Here is a 10000-nt window from a genome sequence, read left to right as displayed (position 1 = left end):
CATTGTTTGATTGTGTCATTCTACTTTGCACAATGTTGATTGAGAGCCACTTGACGGCCGTTGTGTCTGTAAATCGCATTCACGAACACCAGTTATGAACGCCTCGACAACATATTTTGCTTGACCTTGATCGCCGCAGGACTTGTAGAATGGCAGGATTTGAATGGCATGATAACGTCATGAATGCCAAGGTGCCTTCGAAATATTCACCCTATTTTCGCGGCCATGTGGCTCAGAAACTAGAGTGGTTTAGGTCTTGAAAAGGGTTGGGATGTGAACACGGAGAGGTCGAAATAGCCATCTTAAAGATGGCTATTTCAGGTCAAAACCCCATATAAATGTGGAACGCTCCTTCCTTTAAACTAGCCGATAGATATGCAAGAATTTCACCAGAAAGAGCCACAACACGAGTGTGCAACGATACTTGGCTCAGTCAGCACTTATACCGCCGCTGTGGTCACCTCTCGGTACTACGAGTGAGTGCTAAGGTGGCGATCTCGAAGGGCTAATTTGGCAGCACCTCAACGTCAAACAAACGTTCCGTGACGAAACTGAGCAATGAAGTATTGAGGGCTATGTTTATTTGATACCGAAATTTTGTTGTCTAGTGTAGTTTTTCCATTACAAATATACCAACAGTTACATGTGAGCTTGTTTCGTCATATTTGATGCTTACTTCACTGTCCTTTATTTACTGTTGTGGCGTTTGCGCCACGCTACCTTTAGTCACAGGCTGCCAAATATGAAGTGTAAACGAAATTTCTACCACGTCATTGCACGTCCAGTAGGATTCTAGTAACATAATGCATTTTATGAACTTGACTTCACTCTAGCCGGCATCTATTCCGAGGGTTTCATTGGCCCAGATACGGTGTGCTACCTCTGGCATTTGAAGACGCTGGCCACTACAGATGCTCCGCTTTGTGCACGCCTCCGCTTGTTAGGTCGCAATGAAGCCGCCAATTTCTGCCTCCCTGCTTGAGCGTGCGGTATATTTTGGTGCCATCGCCACGCGGGAGCCGTTCATATTTGCGCTAGTTACGGCGTCAGGTGCGTGGGCAGATGGAATGATAAATCGGACCGTTCTCCTGGTCACTGGCGTCATTGCGTGCACAAAGCCTCGGGAAGCGGCCTCCCACCGTCAGGCAATCCATGATCTTCAGAGGAACCGTGGTATGTTTGGCGGAAAGTGCATCCTTTGTGCGCATCACAGCCCGGAACGGTTCTGGAAGTCGTCGGCGTTCATGGGCAAGCGACAGGTCATTTGTTGCGTCAGTAAGGAAGTAGTTAACATAGTGCGAACGTTGCCAGTAACAACGTTCGCACCAACAACATAGCAAAGTGTTGTCATCAGTATCAAATCCATTACAAGTTTTATAAAGCAATGTTGTCACTGACGTCTCCGCGCTGGACGTTTTCGGGTGTTTTCGTTTTCCAGCCCTCAGCACTGTCCTTCCTGTTTTCAGACACCGCGGTAAACGCCTGTCACATATGCGGCAAGACGTACAAGCACCGCGTGACACTCCACAGTCACATAAAGAAGCACCAAGGTTTCACAACGTGCTCGAAGTGCGCCAGGGTCTACGGCACTGTCAGAGACCTGCAGGTTCACCTGGCGCGAGTGCACTCGCTGAGTCGCCAGGAGATCCTCCAGATGGTTCCGACCAAGCCCCGGACGCCTGGACGGAATTATCGCTGCGAGTGACGTCGGGCGTGCGGGGTATTCAGGGATTAAGGTGCGCCGTTACAGGGCCTTGGGTGCGCCATTACAGGGCATTGGGTGCGCCATTACAGGGCTTTGGGTGCACCATTACAGGGCCTTGGGTGCGCTGTTACAGGGCCTTGGGTGCGCCATTACAGGGCATTGGGTGCGCCAATACAGGGCAGTGGGTTTGCCATTGCAGGGCATTGGGTGCGCCATTGCAGGGCATTGGGTGCGCCATTACAGGGCATTGGAGATTGACATGGGGTGCAGCCACCCGGACTTCTTGCACACCGAAAGATTGTTCGTTAAGGCTTACGGCACTTTCCGGACTGGCTGATTCCAGCTCCCCCAACTGTGCAGCCCACAAAGTTCACAGTGCCGTGTGATGTCGCCCAAGTCCTGGTGACTGCTCACTTGGGATTGCTCTGGTTCTCGTTAAGCGAAGTTGCCGCCCAAGGATAATGCATTGTGTACCGCACCAATCCTCTTGCCATGACGGGCAAAGCTGATTCATATTTCGGATGGATGGCAACCAATTTCCACCAATCACCGCAGTATAGTATTATTATCAGCGACCTTAACTACACCGATTACGACAGAAGTGTGCATGCTTTTTAGCTTTACGCCTCCTATAATCGTTACGCAAGACATGACCTTGTATGAGAAACGTTTCGTCGTAGATGAATGTTCTTTCTGCCACCACTTTGTTCCAACGTATTACATGTCCATGTGTTGCTGAATGCATGCTGTTGAACTTGTCATCAGCACTATTAAATAGCGGTGTTAGAGGAGCACAGCGCCGTCCACGCTGACATGCGGTTTAAGTGAGTATTGTCACTATGTGGTGGTGTTTGTTCTTAACTTGCCTGGTGAATCCTGCGCTGAGTGAGAACTGTGAGGGATCGAAGTGCACCGTCCATTTGCCTGTTTGACTTTCTTTAAATGGAAGACAGACAATGCGCTCGTTGGGGTTGATATAAAGCGTATGATGTGAAGCCAAAGCTCACGCGCCAGGGCAACATCACTAATGTGTCTTCAGCACATGGATTGATTAGGTACACACATGCGAAGTTACGACGGCAGTTCTCGACGCGTGTCGTAATGACCCCTCTGTGCAATGACCACGGTGCAGAAGTGTCACACATTGCCGGCAAGGAGTGCAAGCACAGGTGGTCTCTGGTGGACCACGTCAGGAAGCATCGAAGCCTGGCCACCTGTCTGAAATGCGGCAGTCGGCGGCGCGGTCGAGACTTACGTCGACATCAACAGCCGGTCCAGTCACCGAGTGTCCAGGCAGTCCGCTTGATAGCTCCAGACGCCGCGTGTAGTACGCGACTTAGTGGGTCCAACAGACTGACTCGCCTTCCAAATGGGCGTGATGCGGTGGCCAAATGGTCGTGTTTTCCCGGCATTGGGAGACCTGCGCTCATTTTAACAGGCCTGCGGTATACCAGAAGGAAGTGGCTGTAAAAAGATATCAAGCAGCAGTGAGAGATGGGGTGGAAATGATCAACATTTCTAGCCGTGGTCATGGAGAACCGTGATTTCGATCAGCAAGGTAGTTGTCAAGACTGGCCCATCAACAAGGTAGTTGTCAAGCCTGGCCCATCAACAAGGTAGATGTCAAGACTGGCCGTAGAGGATGTTGAGAACCGAGCATCCTCTGCTGTGTTGTATGTGTGCCTGTGGTGAGACTGTGAATGTGGTGTGATTATGCAGAATAGCCCATGCGTTGGTTGCGACTGTTTACGTGTCTTTACGGCAATATGTCAGGAAAATAATCTTGATCAAGCCCTCGGGGTGTACGGTGGGCGAGTTCTCATGCTCATCACAGGGCTGCGGAGCGTGCGTGATGTGCGTTGCGATTTTCACACGCAAGGGCGGCGTGGCGCAGAACAATACAAGTCTTGCTTTTGTGCGGTCTCTGGTCAAGAGTTGTGAGGACACAGAAGTCACTCGGGTTTCAATCGGTTGCACCAAATAAGCTCGAATGACCCGTTGCGACAAGGGGTTTGGAAGACTAAGGGGTCCGTTGGCTCCCGGTCTTATCAAGCCTTTGCTGTGCGATGGGTTTGGTATGATTTTACGAATACCTTGTGTGTCCGCCGGGCCTGCAGCGTATTCGTAAAATCAACGACGTTTTCAACTCTGCTAATGCTGATGAGCCGCGTCAATGGCTGACTGCGCTTGCAGTGAGTCGGCAGCATACCGCATCCTCGGGTGCTTGAGTTGGCGGTATACTGCATCCTCGGGTGCTTGAGCTGGCGGTATGCCGCATCCTCGGGCGCTTGAGTTGGCGGCATACCATCCTCGGGTGCTTGAGTTGGCGGCATACCATCCTCGGGTGCTTGAGTTGGCGGTATACCGCATCCTCGGGCGCTTGAGTTGGCGGCATACCATCCTCGGGTGCTTGAGTTGGCGGCATACCATCCTCGGGCGCTTGAGTTGGCGGTATACCGCATCCTCGGGTGCTTGAGCTGGCGGTATGCCGCATCCTCGGGTGCTCGAGTTGGCGGCATACCATCCTCGGGTGCTTGAGTTGGCGGCATACCATCCTCGGGCGCTTGAGTTGGCGGTATACCGCATCCTCGGGCGCTTGAGTTGGCGGTATGCCGCATCCTCGGGTGCTTGAGTTGGCGGCATACCATCCTCGGGTGCTTGAGTTGGCGGTATGCCGCATCCTCGGACGCCTGGCGCGTTGTGATCTTCAGGAAATTCCTCTCGTCTAGCTTCCGAGGTCGAAGAGGTGCTAAGTATGAAGACTGGTCATGTCGCATCTGATGTATGCCGTAGCTGAGAGCTGCTCAGGGTGTGTGTGTGTTGGTGTTGACGCCTCGGTGGGTAAGAAAGATTTTTGCAGTGTCTTCTGTGAGACTATTTACTCTCAGTTACGTTATTTTTTTGTTGTGGCATCCTTTAATCTGATTACAAATTTGATATCTTTATTCCAGTAGTAGTCCATCCAATTCCGCTCAGACCAGTGATCATGTCTTATTGTCTAACTCTAACTAACTTTAATTGTCTGACTTAAATCTTAAGCTTGGTAAATGTGTCGCCTCACCCCTAACCGCCATGTTGCCCTTCGCAACCAGTGCTGGTCACATTGTCTAACTCCAGCTAACTAATTGTCTAACTGTAACCTTAAGTTCGGTAAATGTGTTGCCTTCCCCCTAACCGTTATGCTGCCCTCGGTGACCACTACTGGTCATAGTCGAAATTGCTGTGCCGTCGAGCACCTTTTACGTCCCCTACACCGCAGGTTTGTGAGACCGGGGTACAGTGTCTGGTGGACAGTAAAGAACGACATCCGCCTAAGGGCGCATGTTCCCACCAGACACTGGGCAGGTTAGTGCCATTAGGTGTCAGATGTAGTTCGCTGGGCATAAGAATAGTTATCCCATTTATATTCAACACATGCAAAATTTGACCAACCCCGTTGGGTCCTGGAGAACTTGGCCAATCGCTGTGCTCATTTACACTGACTGTCATTGACAACAGCCCGCCGCTTCTGGCAACAAACAATAAAATCGATCTCGCTTAGCGGCTTGCCACAGGATCTCTGGCGCGGACTCCCGACGGAAAACATGCTGTGGTCCAGAATTGAATGCACTTCGCGCGTCTAAGCTGATCGGATAGATGTCGTTTTGTCCACTATTCGACGACTTTCAAAAGCGCGTTGAAGGAAAATCGTGGGATCGTAAGCATGCTGCCCATTGTTTGCACGCATGTTGGCGACGAAACCCATGGCGCCTTCTGATAAATGTTATATCTACGACTGGCTCCAGGAATCTGTCATTCATCTGTTCCGCGGCTAAGTGATTCATGTAGTCGACCTAGGTAGATAGCGGTAGTAAGTCCCCTTAAAAGGTAGTAGCTGGTTATCTTCCCAAGGGGTGTGAAGACTCAGTCCCGTATTTTGTCCCGCCACAAACCCCTATCGTTGCGTTGGTGGGCACAGTGGCGTACAACTGCTCCGAAGACAGCGCCGTCGGTGCGCTCATGTGGTTTGGTGGGCACCGCGGAGTGAAGCCGTGCCTGGTATGTTTATTACGAAGGTTGTGCGTCACCACCACTTGACTTGCGACCTGACGTTAGTGGGCACCTGTCTTCTGTTCGGTCGTACTGTTCGCGTGCATTGGGGACGGAAATTTGCATAGGGACGGAAAATGCGTTCGCGTGGAAATCAAGACAGTCTTGCAACACGTGTGATCTTGATACCAGGAACGTCTCACAGAATGTCACCATGTGGAGTAAGTTTGCAGTGATCCTTCCTGAACGAGTCAGGACTATTGTGCACTCTTGCTGAAGGTTTCCCTGCGTTTGTGTTTTCCAACACGCACTGCCATCTGTTCTTCTGCTTTCAGAGATGGCTCGCAACGTGTGTCATATTTGCGGCAAGGAGTATAAGCACAAAGAGTCGCTGCAAAGTCACATCAAGAAGCATCAAGGCCTGACGACATGCCCGAAGTGCGGAAAGGTCTACGGCACGGTCAAAGATCTGCGAACTCATCTGCGGGATATTCATGTTCTCAGTGTTCAGGAGGTTTGGAAGATTGTACCCACCAGGAGTAGGGGTTCAGGAGCGTGGAATTACGAATACCACGCCCACAGACCATGAAGGTAATGTTGCGAGGTGTGTGAGGATGAATGTGTGGATCTGTGTGTTCGTGTGTGTTTCATGTGTTAAGTGGATCTCATGCCACCCCTACCATATGTACATTGCACGGCCAGTTGGGCAATACACGCCGTATTTTGGAGTGTTCCTGCGTGCAGTACGCGCACACCTGCAACATTGCAGAAATTTCACCTGCGAGATTCTTTCACTCGTCTTCTGTCACTACTATTGATTGTTTTAGAACCGAAACTCAAGGAAGTATTCAGTTGGCTTAGCAGCCTGCCTACCATGCCTTGCAGCGTTTGGATTGGAAGATCGTTTGGTCTAAAATCTCGGCGTTATCAATGCCTCTGTTGGTGTGTATTTTGTTAGCACATGAGTTAAGGTCGCATTTTCTAGTTATTCAGGGATTTTCCTCATTGTCTTACTACAGTGGACCCACTGCCGCGTTGGCCACAGCTTCGTTGCCATCGACACGCGGCGCTGGATGAACACTGAGGCTCAAGCTACTTTGTCCGTCTGACCCGTCCTAGCGCGTGGGACCGGCTCGGATGACCCGCCGACTCTGCTGTGCGCTTGCCCTTCTGTACCGCTTGGATGCGTGACAGTGGCAAACACGGAAAGAATTGTTTGGGTTATCGTCTTTGTCGGTTATGTCGCGGGCAATCTTCGGCACTCAATCAATCAATCAATCAATCAATCAATTCGGGCGATATTGCGGTGTTATACCTTGGGTGTCCATCCTGGATGCCTTGGAATTTTCCGTATAAGTTGGTGCGACATTCGGCTGATGTCCCTTCTTGTTTTACTGGTGGAGGTTGTTAGCCAGTGTCGCGTTGATGCCCTCCTGATCGTTTTAGCCTTTCATTGTTACTCTCAGTCGATGATCTCGTTGATTTATCCCATGGCGGTCGATGGTCGCCGCCTTACCGTGCACGCTCCGACACACGAAACCTCAGAGTTTACCGCGCATCGTTGCCTTTTTGTGCTCTTCCAGTCTGACCGACAGGGAGGCTTCTCTCTCCCTTTGTGGGACATGTCATCAACAGCATGGTATGTCTTACATGCAGTTCTTTCTGTGTGCTCTAGGTGCTGTGGTCTGACGTTGGGAACTCAGGGGCGTTTGGCTGCTTCTGAAGACTATCCCGATGTGTCGTCCGCACATTCTTATGATCTCCTCTGCCCATCCCTTGTTGGATGGCGATGATACTATTGCTGTTGGTTTTCCCTTTGGCTGCCGTGCTTTTTATCATGCTTTCTGGGGTTCCGATCCATGAAGCCAATTTACCAGTTTCTAAGCAACAGAGTATTAGTTTCTGCGGAACCCGGGTGTTAGATAGTTTGTTTTCCCCTTTCCCAGTTGCGCAATCGCATTTGCGCGATGGTGAAGGCATGTTACGACGCCTTCCTTGGCTGTGTTCAGGTGGCGTGATTGGAAGTTCAGGTAGGGACGATTGCTGCTTGTTTCAGGCGCACCGATGTCCTCAACCTGCTGTTGGATCTCTCGACTTGTCCGTCTAGGAACGACAGGCCGTTGTTGTTTTCACGTTCCATAGTGATCTGGAGGAATGGTGACAGGCTGTTGGTGTTTCCCAGGGGTGCTGTTACCCCTGTGTGGTGTTGCCAGAGGGCGGAGACGTTGTTGACATGTCGCAGCCATGCTTAGTGTTTCAGTGGCGCACATGGGTCGCCCGCAGGCTCGACGCGTTGTGTCCACCTGGCTTAGAGCTAACGATGCCTGGCATTCTTATTCCAACACGCAGTGAATTTTACCTTGTAATGGGCTCGGGGATCTTGACTCCTGGTGCGTGTGTGTCGCAGAGTTTTCGCGGGTGGCCTGTGGACTGGATGGAATGTGCGCAGAACGGTCGGATAAGGTCGAACAATACATGTTTTCTGCCAGTGCTCTCTTTGCCTTCGTCGTCTGGTTGTACTCTGCGTGTAGTCCTTTTCGACTTGCTTTCGCGCTTAAAATGAGTGGTACATTTGAAGGTTACTGGTACAGTTTTTAACAGATTGCGTTTGTTTAACAGAGCACGCTGTGCAATGTTTTGAGAATGTCTTTGTAGATTTTCTAAGTCGTTGGTATGCAGGTTGTTCAATCGGGTGTTACTGCCTTGCACCGCTACATTCCACTGCATTCGCGCAGGAAATAAAAATAAGCAATTCATGAAGGCTGGACCGGGGGGAGGGGGAGGAGGGCGAAACTGGTCCAAAATCGCGGAAAACTGCGCTCCCTAACTTTTGCGAAAGTTGGCTTTGCGCCAATAGTGTCGCGTGAAAAAAATGCATACAAAACCTCGAGTGTTCCCTCCGCTCCCCCTCCCCAACCGTGAATAGGTGGCATCAGATCATCTTTTCTTACCCGTATTGAACTTGTTATCTTCTCACCCATGTTGAACCTGCTACACTCTGATCCGTTTTGCACTTACCTGTGCCTGATCGGCTAGCAGGACAGTCACCGCTTGAAATAAGACAGCGTCCCTTCATGCATCACTCGTTCTGTTGACATTTAGGCGTCCCTAAAGCACAAAGATAAGACGTAGCAGTAGCCTTATTCCTCGGAGAAAACCGGGAGAATGGAGATACAGACGTGCTGATATTTCGGCAACATGCCTTTATCGAAACGAAAAGCGGAATAAATGTTCGCAAATGCGCTTAACAACTTAGGTCCGTAAAGAACTTGATGAGAGATGCCCACCGGTAATAACCAGCACCGCTCCTCCGGTACCTTCCTCAAAGGTGCTGTGGGAACCTATCCGGGCATCGGAACACCGCGCCCGGCCACCGCCGGAGCTCAGCGGTGGTGTTGGTGCTAGTGTTGCCATGGGCCCGGCACAGTTGTCAGGTGGTCTGTCTAGATGTTTGGTCAGATGTCTGTTTGGTTGCTTGGTCAAGTGGTCTGTGGTTGTTCAGTCAGATGGTCTGTGGTCGTTTGGTCGGATGGTCTGTGGTCATTTGGTCAGATAATTTGCATGGAGTTTGGTCACATAGTCGTGAGTCAGAATCAGCGACCAGCTGGGCATGAGGGGCGTCAGCGTAAGAATAATCCGACATGTCGAAGCTACTCAAGGCCTTGTTCGGGCATTCTCACCCAGTTTGAGGCCCGTGATCATTCAGAGCCTCCGTGAATAAATCGTTTTGCATGTATTTGTCCATTAGTCGACGCCGTCAGGACATTTCGCGTCGGACAGCCTGGCGTGAGCGTTGTGGCTGAGCGTCCTTAAGCCGTCAGGGGCCCTCCGCTGAACCAGGGCAGACCTCGATACCTTGTGTGTCGTTGTACGCTGTCCACGTGCAATGTCATCGTCCCCTGGCACGTTGTCCGCGTACATTGTCATCGTCCCGTGGTGCTTTGTCCGCGTGCATTGTTGTCGTCCCGTGGTGCTTTGTCCGCGTGCATTGTTGTCGTCCCGTGGTGCGTTGTCCGCGTGCATTGTCATAGTCCCGTGGTGCGTTGTCCGCGTGCATTGTCATAGTCCCGTGGCACGTTGAAAAAGAACACATGCGAAACGCGTGATGTCATATGAAAGTGTATCGGTGGCGATAGGGTCTACGAGCCGATCTTCCTGAATTTAACCCACTTCCACGACCACGGGCTGCTACGCCGCAAACCAGCAGCTGCTGGACCCCAAGCCGGTGAGTCAGAGCTGGGTCAGAGCAGGCGACGCCATGTAGTC

The sequence above is a fragment of the Pollicipes pollicipes genome, unplaced genomic scaffold (genome assembly GCF_011947565.3).
Source record: "Pollicipes pollicipes isolate AB1234 unplaced genomic scaffold, Ppol_2.1 Scaffold_1600;HRSCAF=1878_pilon_pilon_pilon, whole genome shotgun sequence".
Classification (NCBI taxonomy): domain Eukaryota; kingdom Metazoa; phylum Arthropoda; class Thecostraca; order Pollicipedomorpha; family Pollicipedidae; genus Pollicipes; species Pollicipes pollicipes.
The sequence above is the reverse complement of the archived record's forward strand: the minus strand, read 5'-3'. Positions refer to the sequence as shown.